General features: G+C 35.7%; 1 protein-coding gene across 3 annotated transcripts in view; it reads left to right on the top strand.

The window, feature by feature from the left end:
• The window catches only part of LOC149562491 (uncharacterized), a 206,540-nt gene that overhangs the window by 12,833 nt on the left and 178,624 nt on the right, over positions 1-15,083 (top strand). The gene's annotated exons all lie outside the window — the stretch shown is intronic.

Below are 15,083 nucleotides of genomic sequence, written 5' to 3'. Positions count from 1 at the left end.
TTGTTATGCTCAACCTCACTTTAATTTAAGATTATCCTTGCGCAAAATAAATTATTAACTTCGAAAATATATACAAAATTAATGTTCTAATTTTCTTCAACTACTTTGTTTGATTAGAATACCATCATTATTTCATTTAACTTTCAAAAGATTGAATAGGGCTTATTTGTCGAGAACACGACTCTCTAAGAAAACACCCAATATAGTTCAGAATCCTTTTCACACACAATTATTGTAATGTTTGCTTCATTCAAAAGGTTCTATGTATATCCATGTTGAAAGTTTTTTCTATTGATAGTAATCTTCGTCAATTTTTGTGCCCAACAAATCTCACTCTCCTTCCCAAACATAAATTAGTATATAATACATCCAAAAGTCATTGCACACTTTCCTATAGTAATCTCCACTCATTTTTTAATTATTGAAAATTATACTTATCGAATTACACAATAATGGATGGTTATGTTTTTTTTTGACAATCACCCTCTCTTTGCATTTGATGTCTCTTCAAGTTCTTATCCATTGTTATCAACACTTTAGATTTGCTGAATTCTTTCAGCTTGTTCGACTCATTCTAATTATGGTTAGTAAGCTCATTTATTTATAGGTCCCAATATACAATTAAAAAATAACTATGCTACACGGAGTTTCCAAGACACCGACGTTTTAGGGGACAGGGACGGGTCAAAGCCAAAATTTAGGGGATGGGACCTTAGGACACGACGATTAAAAGCATAGGGGATTTTTTCATACAGAGAGACACAATTCAAGTATGCATATCATAACATTGATAAACCATTCACCATAGACATTTTAGAAGATCAATACATGGAAAATTATCAAATGATAAATACCAATTACCTCCATTATAACATATCACATACATACGTAGTAAAATCAAAATACCTAAAGTCTCAAAGTATTATGCATGAAATCAGAATGGAATAAAGAGAAGTGCAACTAAAATAGTAAGTAGTAAATAGAAATACTAAATGCAATCTTTCCTCACTGCTGCTACTGCTGTCGCTCTATGTCTTTTTTTCTCTCTTAGCAAGTACATCATATCTTAAAATGAGTAGAAGAGTAATTTTTTTAGTGTTTTAATGGACAAATATGGTTTGCACATTTTTATTGTGTCTTTAAGACAACTATGGACCCGCACAAAAAACAAAATTTACTGTTTTTCCTTTACCCGACTAGCTGGAAAAAAAGGGACTGCTAGAAGTTTCGGGGAAGGCTTTGCCGTCCCCAGTACTGCTGGCTGTCCCCAAGTTTTCTGCCCAATTTTTGTTGCCATTTCGGGGACGTTTCTGAATTTGGCAAAAAGGGGACAGCTTTGGGGACGGCAAAATTTCGTCCCTGTGTCCTTGTTTCCTCCTCGGGACAGGTACGAGCCTAAAAGCATAGGGGACGTGTCCTCGTGGAACATTAAAAATAATGGTTAATTTGAAGCTCAATAATTCTACTGACAGTGGCCCATTACCTATCATAAAATGTAATAATTCTACCGATGGTAATAGGATTGATCGTTGTCTTGCACTAAAAAGTCATTGTTCCGATAGAAATAAAGGGATTAAAAATTTGGCAGAAATATTCAATGTGAGAATGATTATTGTTGATTTCAACTCCATTCCAAACTATTAAGTCATTGATTCCTATGAATGGGGTTTCATTTGTGAGCCATTGAATGATCCCAAAGCCACCAATTCCTATGCATATCTCTGTTGAAAGTTTTCTTCCAAACCCATTCGATTATCTTTAGATACTATCTTCCATAGCTATGATTTTGATTATTTATTGTCATTGCTGACAGGACTCTATCTTGAGGCATGTGTTCTGTATCAAGTGTGATGGTTGAATTGGTCTCCTTTCATTTGTTTTTTGATTGTGCTTTGCTTTGCTCCTTGATGACTACGATGGTTTAGTCACTGATGAATAATCTCTATATGTTTTTTTTAATCTCTGTTCAATCTGTTGGCTGCCTGAGACTAAGTATTCCAAATATATAGGTGCTCTACCAGCAGCTTCCCTCAGGATGAATAATGCATCTCTTTGTTAGTTATTAGACTATCTCTATCATGGACTTCTCCTAAACACTAATAGGATAATTGCTTGTCCTATCAAATGAATGCTACAAATAAAATGATCAATATATGCCTGATGGGTCCTTGCTTGTATACGCAGATAAAAATAGGATAAAAGGTGATTGCTGACTTGGTTAAATTGCCTGTTCTCTTCCTAATACTTAGTGCATTTATGATTTCTCAATGTGTCCACCAATCTATATTTTGTGTTCTTGGATGGACAGTTACAATATTATACCTTGTGAATGCTATATATTCCTGTGTTCTCTATTTTGCTGTTGCCTGTTTATATGGGGTGGATTTGCTATATACTGCTCTTCAGCCATCGCATTTCATGCTTCATTGTCTTGGTAAAAACTTTGATGTCCTTGATTATCCGCTCACATCCGACTTAGGCTTAATCGCTATCCCCCTATGCTCATAGTTGTGTCATCTATTAAATCCTCCCTTGTGTATATATATATATATATAAAATTTATGTCCTTAATCATTGATTGTGTTGCATGTATCTCCTTTCAATCTGTATTATCTCCTAGGGATGCTTTCTATGTCTTCTTCTTCTTCTTCTTAGCTCATGTTCTATAATTGTATCATTCCCATTTTGTGTTTCCATCCCAGACATTTTTGGATTCTGTCATCTGGAGAAGACTTTTTTTGGGGGGGGGATGATGTTCTTGGGAAACTTAGTTAGACTGTTCGGCATAACCGAGGCAGTTACACGAGTGCGACGGTTCGCCTTGCCCCCCCTTGGATACTATATGTACGTACCTTCTTCATAAGCAAAGGCATGTTGTGCATTGGAAATGTACCCTTGTGTTTGATGATTAATGAATATATGCGTTACTTCTGAGTTCTCTACACTTCCTGTGTTGAATATCTTTCCTAGTATCTATGCACTAGTTCCTGTTACCCATGAGGGCAAACACCTTTTTATATAACCGCATATAAATCCAATTTATGTTCTTCAAATGTAAATGTACAAATGCTTTATGACTGAATTATCCTTTATCTCTTTGCTCCATGATTAATTTTTGTATAACAACTTTAGCCCTCCAAGATGGCAGAATCATGCTCTGATACCACTATAATGTCCCCACTTCTTGATTGAGTAATGAAGGCTAAACCTGTAACAATTGTTAGTAGATGATAAAAATAAATAAAAATATATTTTAATATGAAACCAACTAATTTCTAAATATGCAATTGATGTTAGTAGGAAACACGAAAATTATTAAATCATTACTTATTAATCCCATACTAAACCCTACCCAATGCTTAGAAGTGACCCCTCTCAAATTTACCTAGCCCTCTGGTGAGAATAATTCTCGATTTGGCAACCATTATATAGAGAGTTCTTGTCTATGGCCTCTGGGATCTTTATTAATGAGAGAACTCATTAGCAATGATTACTTGGTAGATATCCCACCTTTGACCAAGCCTTTGATCTCTAACATATGCATATGATTCACCACGACAATATATATATATATATAGTCTCTAAGAGATTCTCTACAAATCTCAAGTTGGGCTCCAATTTGGAATCCCGACATTCAATCAAGAATGTCCTCTAGTCTCTGAGTTCTCCTTTTAGAAAATTGGACATCCATATGAATGTCCTCAACCATGATCTACTTGGTCTCTATGAGAACCATAAAGCTCTCAATCCCATAACATTTCTAATTGTAATTTTTCTATCACCTTAATATAAATATCAGTTATGACATACCTTTGGTTCTTTAATCTTGTACTCCATAACTCTTTTTAGAACTATATTTTATTTAATTCTCAATATTCCCTCAATATATATTGTTTGAGTTCTCTTGTTTCACTCTTCTATCAGTTCCTCTGTCCAAATCTCTTTAAATGTTTATTGCTTCCCAGTCCTTGGATCACTGCTATGCTGTATAAGATTGAATTCTTTTATGGTGCTCATGCTATTGCTCTCTATTATTACTTGATCCTTCTTTTTCTTGCATCACTATTATGATATAAATGTAGACTTATAATTACACAACTCCTTATTGCTGGTTATCCCTCTGCGTAAGTTATGTGTTAAATGGCTTCTATCCAATGTTTTTTTCCTCCCCGCTGACTGGTTAATGGTGAATCGTTCTTCAAACGCTCCTTTAATTGTTTGGTGATCGGTTACGTCATCGTTCTCCATGTCCCTTAAGCTCTATAACTTTCTGCACTTCAAATGTTTATTCATCTATAACCCTTATCGTTGCTTACTCTGCTTTTATCTTTTCCTTGCTACGAAATCCTGTCTCTAGAACTTCTATGCCAATCCTTATCGCTAACTCTGAGAGTATTAAAATATGGTATATGGAAATTATCCAATTGTAACTTGGTGCACTTGCTGGTGTTTGGTTCAGTATTTATTTCAAATATTTCTTGCTTTTTGTTTCCTCCTTATCTTTTGAATAGAGACAGATTTTTATTTCTCTGTTTTGCTGTTCTCTATGTCTCCTATGTTCTCCCCTATCCCGTTTGGTTTTTCTTTAAATTTATTAAATGTGTGTCCACATGATCCAAGGGATGTAGCCAATGGTCATTACCATAGGCTCGACCCTTCATCGCAACTTTTGGCAGCAACACTATAGTGGTAATAACTTTATGTTTGTTTATTATTTTGAGTAACAGAATTGCTTTTTGCAAATGTACTAACACTGCCATCATATTGGTGTGTTCCAATTGTACATTTGAATGTTATATAAATATTCATAGAAGAGACATGTCTCTTTGATAATTTATAAATTAATCATTAATTAAACAATATAAATATAACATACCTATATATATATATATAAGTAGATATATATTAGTGCTTGTCTTATTTATGATTAACCAATTACCATAGAGGGATTATGACGCAAGGAGGGACTCAATCAGCTAGGGCCAGAGGCACACCTAACTATCCAATCACCTTGCTGAGTGATACAACAGAAGGAAACAACACAAAGAACAACACCAAGGAGAGAAGGAACAACAACACTTTATTGAGTCATCAAATTATCATCATAAATGCCCAGCTGTAAGGCCTTCTGGGCTATGACTATATACAAAATATAACTTCAAGATCCACGATCTTGTAATGTCCCCTCTTTAGAACAACATGGCATTGTTCGTGGATTTGCCTATTACAGACTCTCGTAGGCAGATGGGATTGATGAGAGTCATTTTGACATTTATTTGGTGATTGGATGGCTCATTATACTCTTGGAGATATTATTTTATTTATATTTTATCATCTCTTTTTATACGAGGCCTACATGTTGCACTTTATTTTATAAACTTATTTATTATAAAAAGTGCATTATAAAGGGATTTTATAATGGATGTTTCTAGAAGTTCTTAGTAACTTCTTAGTAAAGGATGCTTCTAGAAGTTCTCAGTAACTTCTTAGGAAAGTAAATAAATAGAGGGCTTGGCCTCCCATTTGGACACGCGGGGGTTTGATAACTCAACTACATCTTCTATGAGCATTTGTAGAGCTTGATAGTCTGCAAATATCCGGCATAATCCTTGAGAACGATACCTCTCAAGAGATTGCATAATTGAGGAAGTGAAAGACCTTCTGAAAGTTTGCACATTGGAAGTGGTACTCAGCCATTTCATGTTGGGCTTCATTGAGTATTCAAACTTGTTTGTGGGTTGACAATTTTGGAGTCTTGTGGTGAGGGTTTTGCATCATTTTTCATTGGAGGGTTTGCAAGAGTGAATTAAATTGCCATCAACACAAATTGTTGTAGAACTGGGAATTTTGAAGGGTAGCTGGAAGCACATTTATGGTATTAAATCCCTCATACTTGGTCCAAACTTCATGCTACCAACTGCATTGTCCTCCTTGAACCTAGGCGCTTCAATTCATACCAGATTCGGCACAGGTTTTTGAAGACAAAAAATAAATATAAAAATTACCCTTGTTGGTACAGTAACGCCTGACACAACAGTAGGGTACGGACAACTTTCTTGGGTGCAACATAGAGTTCGGTTTTTGTCTACAGTGCTTGTATTGCAATTCCAGGTTCTTCTAATTTGATTGCATTTGCTAGATTATTGTCAAAGTTTGTAATAAGGGTTTGAATTTGTTAGTCATTACTGTAATAGTTCATAGAAATCAGTCACTATCTACATTGCATATTTTAATTTGAGTCTATCATATGTGACAAACATTAATGTTCAATTCAAACCATAAAGTCTATTTGCATTGCATACTTATAGTAGCTTTTAGTGCTAAACAATTGCAAGTCTGAAAGTTGTCAGAATCTGGAAGTTCTAATTAGCAATTGTATTGAACACTTAAATATATTGGCACTATTATTACATCAGTTTACTGTGGATTTGTTGCACAACAATTTCTTGAGTACAGAATTAAACCTTAAAAGTACAAATCTGTTTGCTTGCCAAGTGTTTGACGGAATTTTCATAGTACATATTCAGTTTCATTCTTCAGCACTGCAGATCAGATTGCATGCCAAGTGTTTGACAAAATTTCTTACTTCAGCATTGGTAGTTGTTAGTAGTCTTTTAGCAAGGATCATTACAGATCTAGCTTCAAATTCGCTTTTCCAAAAACATCTGTTCTCAACTCCCTTAGTGATTTCTAGCCTAAACTTAAACACTCTTATTTATACTTGCCAAAATGACTTATAGAAGATTTTAGATTATTATAGAATAGAAAGGCCGACTTGAAAATGGTCTACGCATATCTCAAGACAAGATCCTAACATTAAATTCACGATCCAAGTTAAATACATAAGTCGACTCAAACTAAGAACCAATCATAGAAAAACTCGGTCAAAGAAGGAACCGAGCATCAACAAATTTCAGGTTCACTCGGCACAAAGGAACACTCGGCCAACACTGAACAACTCGACACATACAGAAATTAACGGCCAATACTGGACAACTCGGCACATAAAGGAACTCGGCAAAGACTGCAACTCGGCAACCATTGGAACTCGACATTAACTAGCAAAATGAACAAAGATGAGTAGGATAGCAAGGCAACCCAAGATGCTCCTGCATCAAACATCCGAGGTTGAAAGAAATGATTCTCCTAAATCATGCAAGTGTTACAACCTGAGCTGAATCCAACTCAGATTGAGAAATCCATTTAGCATCTTCAACTGGTCTGTTCATCCACTTCACCAAATATTGATAGCAATATTTCCCTCTTGTGCTTTATCAACTCTCTTATCTAATATCTATTCAACCTCTTCAAGCTGCTTCTTAGGATAATCATCTGGTACAACAACTTCATCATCGGACTCAAGATACCGATGCAAATCAACAATATTGATTATAAGAGATATATCCATGTCATCAGGTAACTCCACTTCATAAGCGTTACCACTGTCAAACTTCCTTAAGATCTTACAAAGTCCAAACTTCCTCATTTTCAGCTTACTGTATGTTCAACAGGAAATCTACCTCTCTTCAAATGAACCAGCACCTTATCATCAACTCCAAAAACATGATGTCTCCTAGACTTATCAGCATTCTCCTTATACTTCTAATTACTTTGTTCCAATCTCAACTTCACTACCTCATGCAAAGACTTCATGAAACCGGTAAATTCTTCTCCTTCAACACTTCGCTTCTCTTCACTAGCAACATCCCTCAAATCTAATATACCTCTAGGCTACATTCCAATAACAATCTCAAAAGGTGTTTTTCCTGTACTACTATTCACATAATTATTAAATGCAAACTTAGCTTGTGCCAATACCATATCCCAATTACTTATCTCCAACTAAACATCTCGAAAAATTATCCAAGCTTCTATTCACAACCTCTGTCTGTCCATCTGCCTGTGGATGGAATGTAGAACTAAACTTCAACTGAGTATTCATCTTCTTCTACAAAATCCTCTAGAAAACCCAACCAACTTATTGTCTCTATCAGAAATAATACTTTTTGGTAATCCATGCAATCTAATAATCTCTTTGAGGAAAATCTCAGTAACATGCACAACATCTGATGTCTTCTTACATGGTATGAAATGTGCCATCTTAGAAAATCTATTCACAACAACAAATATGGAATTATACCCTCTTGCTGTCTAAGGTAATCCAAGAACAAAATCCATAATGATGTTACTCCAAGGTTTCTCAAGAACAAAATAGGTATATACAATCCAAGATTCTGACTTCACTCCTTTTTGCAACTTGACAAATTCCACAACTCCTTACAAACTTCTGAACATCCTTATACATCTTTGGCCAATAATACTTATCCTTAAGCAAACTCAATGCCCTATCAATCCCAAAATGTCTAGCCAATCCATCACAACATTTTTCCTTAATCAAATTAACTCTCATAGAACTTCTTGGTATACACAATTGAATTCCTTTGAACAACATACCTTCTTGAATGAAATACTCATCAAACTTACTCATTTGACTTGATAGATTTGGTGCTTCGCACTCTCTCCACGTCTCAGAAAAATCAGGGTCAGTATCATACAATTCCTTCATCTCATCAAAACCAAGAACTTCAACCTTCATCTCGGTCAACAAAGAACGTCTTCTGTTCAATGCATCAGCAACTTGGTTAGTAACTCCACTTTTATGCTTGATTACAAATGTGAAACTTTGCGAGTATTCAACCCACTTCAGATGTCTTTGATTCAACTTATGTTGACTTCTCAAATACTGTAAAGCTTTAGGATCAGTATACAACACAAACTCCTTAGGAATCAAATAATGTCTCTAGTTCTTCAAGGCTTGAACAATAGCATAAAACTCTTGATCATACACATAATACTTCCTTTTAGTATCATTCAACTTCTCACTAAAGAAAGCAATAGGTTTACCTTCTTGACTCAACAAAGGTCCTATTGCACTACCACTTACATCACATTCAACTTGAAATACCTTATTGAAATTAGGCAACAGGTAACTCAACAACCTTTTGTTTCAAAGTCTCAAAACTCTTATCAGCTCCATGTGTCCACTTGAAATCCTTTTTATCTGCTCTCATTATCTCAGTCATAACATTACAAACACAATTGAAATTCTTTATAAACTTTATGTAGAAACTAGCCAAACCATGAAATGATCTTACTTCACCCACATTCTCAGGCGTAGGCCATTCCAAAATTGCTTTAACCTTCTCAAAATCCATTCTCAAACCATTAGCTGAAATCACAAATCTCAAATACACAATTTCCTCTTGCATAAAGGAACACTTCTTCAAATTAATCAACAACTTCTCCATTTTCAATCTCTGTAATATTTGTCTAATATGCCCAAGATTTTCTTCCTTAGTCTTACTGAATATCATAATATCATCCAAATAAACAATCACAAACCTACCCAAAAATCTCTTGAGAACTTCATTCATCAACCTCATGAAAGTACTAGGCGCATTAGTCAAACCAAAAGGCATAACCAACCATTCATACAAACCATCTTTTGTCTTGAAAGCAGTCTCCCATTCATCACCTTCCTTGATTCTAATATGATGATAACCACTCTTCAAATCAATTTTGGTAAAATACTTTGCTCCACTCAAACAATCCATTATGTCATCCATCCTCGTCATAGGAAACCTATATCTCAATGTGAGCTTGTTAATAGCTCTAGAATCAGTACACATCCTCCATTCTCCATTCTTCTTAGGTGTTAATACAACAGGTACAACACATGGACTCAAACTTTCTTTGATCAAACCTTTCTCTTGCACTTGTTTGTTAAGTTCTTCATTCTTAGTAGGTGTCAATCTTTATGATGCTTTATTCGACAAACTAGCTTCAGGAAGCAGATCCATATAATGACTTGTACTTCTTACTGGCGGCAAACCATCAGGAATATCTTCAGCAACAATCTCCTTGTACTGATTCAACAATCTTTCGATTTCTACTGGCACTTAGCTAGCACTGTTAGCTTCTATTGTTATTCGGTTTCTACCATTTTCTGTTACTCAACCTCTATCTACCGCTCAGTCATTACTATATCCTGTCGCTCGGCCATTACTACCACAACTTGGCCCTCTAGGAACTATAGCAAAACAAACTTGGTTCCTTTTCATCTCTTTTTCAAATTGCTTTCCACTAACCATGCAAATTCTCATAGTAGTACAATTTATCTCATCATGAGACTCAATCAAAGGTGACAATATTTTCTTTTCTTCATTCACCCAAAGAGTATATTGATTTAATCTACCATCATGCACAATATGGCGATCATACTGCCAAGGTCTACTCAATAGAATATGGCAACAATCCATAGGCATAATATCACATAGAACTTCATCAAAATAGTTTCCAATCTGAAATTTCACAACACACTGCTCACTTACCAATAATTTATGCTCATCCTTGATCCATGACACATGATAAGGTTTAGAGTGTCTCAATCTCTGCAACTACAACATTGTAACCAGTTTCTTTGATGCCAAATTCGTTGAACTACCATTGTCAACAATTACTTTGCAACATTTTCTTGCCATCTTGCATCTGGTCTTGGAAAGACGACTCCTCAGGATAGGTTTCTCATCAACTCTTTTATTACACAAAGATCTTCTCACCATCAGGTTTTCTTCAACCTCAGGTCCACTTGGTGAACCCTCAAGGACTCCTTGAATAACAACATGTTTGTTACCTTGTTCATTCTCACCAGAGTATCTACATTCAAAGGATCTATGCCCTTTGCCACATCTGAAACAATTACCATGAAAACCACCTCTATAATAAGAATTACCTCTTCCTCGGTAAGAAGTAGTACGTCCTCGGTAAGAATTACCACCTTTTCATTCGGTCTTGCCTTTTTCATCATTCTTCCATTTAGATTTGCCCTTATCTTGCACAAAATTGTCAGATCTGCCACCTTCTCCATAAGATCGACCTCTACCTCTCTGGAATCTACTACCTTTACCTTTCTGTCTTTGTTCATGCTTCTTTGTCAATATCTCCTCATCTTTCAAGGCATATTGATATGCTTCTTCTACACTTTCCAATTTAACAGAACTTATCTCATTTTGAATTCCAGATCTCAATCCATTCAGATGCCTTGCAACTTTCTCAACCTCATCATCTACATGTCCAGATTTGATGTCCAATCTATAGAATTCCTTAGCATACTCTTTCATAGTCATGTCCTTTTGTTTCAAACTTTGCATCTTTCTCAACAAGCTAACTTAGTAATCATCAGAAAGGAACTTCTTCTTCACCTTGTTCACCATTTTCAGCCAGGTCCTGATCTTCTCCTTTCCTCTCCTTTGTCTATCAGTTTGCAAATGCTCTCACCACAGTGAGGCATGACCTTTCAACCTAGTGATTGCAATCTTCACCTTTTTTATTATCAGGAGTGCCTTCAAACTCAAAGAACTTCTCCATGTCAGAGATCCATTCCAACACAACGTTGGTGTCTAATTTTCCGTCATAAGGAACAACTTCCACAACAGGCTTTGACTGTGCCCTACACAATACTCTCAATAATCTTTCCTCATCCTGATTTTCCTTAGGTTTCAGATTAGGGTTTGGTGCTATTTCTTCATTATCACTCACATCATCAAGATGCGCTCCTCTCCTTAGGGCTGTCTCCACAGCATCTAATCAAGCTGCAGTTTGTCTCAACATGTTCATAAGCAGTGTCAACATTTCGTCTACCTCAAACCATCTTTACAAACAGATTCCTGCAAGGTCGTAACCCTCTGGAAGTTATAGGTCAAATCTGCATATCTGCCACTCTACAACCTAATCAATTTAGGGTTCTACATGATCCAATCTCCACAAGGACAAACATTCAGCTCTGGTACCACTTGACACAAGGAAGGACTCGAACAGCTAGGGCCAAAGGCACACCTAACTATGCAATCACCTTGCTGAGTGACACAACGGAAACAAACAACACAGAGAACAACACCAAGGAGAGAAGGAACAACAACACTTTATTGATTCATCAAATTATCAGCATACATGCCCAGCTATAAGGCCTTCTGTGTTATCACTAGATACAAAATACAACTTCAAGATCCATGACCCAGCTTCAAATTTGCTTTTCTAGAAACATTCTCTCAACTCCCTAAATGATTTCTAACCTAAACCTAAACACCCTTATTTATACTTCCCAAAACAGCTTACAAAAGATTCTTTATTATTGTAGAATAGAAAGGCCGACCTTAAAATGGTCTGCGCACATCTCAAGACAAGATCCTAACATTGAATTCACGGTCCAAATTAAATACATAAGTCAGCTCAAACTAAGAACCAATCATAGACAAGTTTGGTCAAAGAAGGAACCGAGCATCAACAAATATTAGGTTCAGCCAACACTAGATATCTTGAAACATATAGACACGCTTGGACAACACTGGACAACTCGACACATACAGGAACTCGGCAAAAAATGCAACTCGACAACCACTGGAACTCAACATTAACTGGTAGAATGAACATAGATGACCAGGATAGCAAGGCAACCGAGGATGCTCTTGCATCAGATTATCTCCAGGTCAATTCAATTAGGCAGAAGATACAACCTTAACACTCCCTCTTAGCTAGTGAGGATTGCTATAGAACGCATTATGTTCTCAAGCATATAGAGAGATCATCTCAATGTGATATTCTTGAATGACATATTTAAGGATATCAACATATATTCATCAAAATAGATGTTATCTTTCAATATCATTTGAAGTATGATTCACCAAAGAATATCAACCATAAAATATTTATCAATCTAATATTCTTGTGGTATGTGCACTAGCATCAAATCCGTGATGCTTATTAAGAGAATATGTTATATCCTAGTAGGATATGCGTTACCTTATTTTCGGCACTCCAGGACAACAACTTAATGTAGTCTATCAAATAAAACATAATCAGGTGTCATGATCACTATCACGACAAGTATCATGACTTCCGACACAATTCGAGACAACAACTTATTGTAGTCAATTATGAGAACAGGTCAAGCTATTGTTAAGATCGTCATCTTACAATAGCGACCTCACACATATATCAAATGAAAGATCGTGTACTTTCATGACATAAATCACAACAACATTAGGTAGTAACTCACATGATATCCACAATGAACCAAGTTAGAGGATAGACCCACCATAGCTGCTCCTAGAGGGTGGAACAAGGGTTTTCACCTCAAATTTCTCTCTCATAGAGGAGAGTTGAAATAGTTTTACTTCAAACTTCTCCCTTATAGAGAAGAGATCATTAACACGGGATTGCACATCAAAATTTTCTCTCTCAACAACGTTCCTAGGAAGGTAGGTCCTCTAGTTACTCTAGTAGAAGCTCTCTTCATCCAAGAATGCTTGTCGAACTCCCTTTGAATCTGATATCAATCTTTCAAGTTGCTAGTGATAAGTCATTATTTTTTAGACTCACTGTTAATGTAGAAGGATACTCATAATCTGAATCATCGCAAATATTTGCTTCAAGAACCTCACTTATCCAGCCTGATCATCCGATGACTAATGAATTCTAGATCAAAAGCTTCTTTGGATCTACTATTATACGATTGAGTTTGCACAATATTTGGTAGCATGTGTAAACAACCAACCTCCTTTTCCTACAAGAACATCCCTAGAAACAAGGGAAAAGGTCAAGGCAAATAACTCTTATAGTATGTGTAGAATTACAAATAAGAGAGACTACAATAAGCAAGTAAATATAATAGTCAAAGATAATAAATGCTTATTTGTGCATTAACGTTCTTGATACAAGTTGCTCCACTAAAGGTCCATCTGCATCAACTAAGAAAATGCCTCCAAATATGGAATGAAATGTTGGTTAAGGTAATTTTCACCCCCCCACAATGTAAAGTTCCCACTCATTCCGGTTTCTAGAGTCAAATCATTTCTTCCAATTTTCTTTAGGAGTGAGCCTGTAATCCGTCTGTGATCCCAATGTTATAGGCTATAGTAATCACTGATACTCATGATTTAGTGACATTCTCACCAAGATCGGTTTGAGAATCACATTTCGCTCTCGCTCATGTTAGAGAATGTGAAGGCTCGGAATTTGATTTAAATGATATGCTCCATCACATATACATCTTTTTTTCAGATTTACACAATATTTTCAGGAGTCCTTGTATTACCACCATTGAATGAATGAAGTACAAGTTACCACAAAAGAATAAAAGCCTCTGCCCTCCATGTCATTCCGAGCTGACTTAAGACTTTCATATAACATCTCATCCACTAAGTTGTATGTATCATCAACTTTGTTTTTCATGCAAAATTAAATCTAAAATCTGGTAAGCATCCTCCAATCAACCTCCCTGACAAAGTGGTCCCAAGAAAGTATAGAAATATCTGGTTTATAATCACTCAACCATTTCATGAAAGATCCTTGGTCAGATGCCTTTTTTTTAATCTCTTTCAACTCCGTTACTTTTTTCTTTTTATCTTTTTGTAACTTTAGGACTTCTTCACCCATCAATCTCTTTCAGCTATCGTTACTTCCTTGAGAAATATAAATAAACCATTTACTAATGGTTACTGTTTTTGGTAATGATCCATTGATCGCTGAAGTCACCTTTATATAAATCTTCCTCTTATCTTACTAAATTTATCAAACTACTTATAAAATATAATTGAATGTCAAAACTAACATTTGTATACTACTATCTCTAAAATCATTGTCTTTAGCACTCTATGTATTCAAAGATTGACACTATTCCCAATCTCTAACTTGATCGATTATGACTGCTCCTCCATTTTCCATGGTCAACAACTGTACTAGTAAACTAAGCTTCCTTTATACTTCTGCCGCCTCCTTCCTATTTGCGCGAGAGTGAGATCTTTATATATCTTGTTCAAATGATTGTGAATCTTGTTGCAACCTTAGTACTGTTTTCTTAATTCCACTGATATGGTACTTATTATTATACTTAGCACTTCCTATAGAGCAATTATTACATATTACCATAGGTCACTGATATTGTGGGATAATATAAGTTGATTGTTATGGTTCGTCGAAGATAATTGATGATTGTGCTCTGTATCAGTATGTATTGCACTGAAGGG

The sequence above is a fragment of the Cupressus sempervirens genome, chromosome 4 (genome assembly GCF_028749045.1).
Source record: "Cupressus sempervirens isolate cs-2001-9-10 chromosome 4, ASM2874904v1, whole genome shotgun sequence".
Classification (NCBI taxonomy): Eukaryota; Viridiplantae; Streptophyta; class Pinopsida; order Cupressales; family Cupressaceae; genus Cupressus; species Cupressus sempervirens.
Note: the sequence above shows the minus strand (reverse complement) of the source record. Positions and strands in the feature narration are given on the sequence as shown.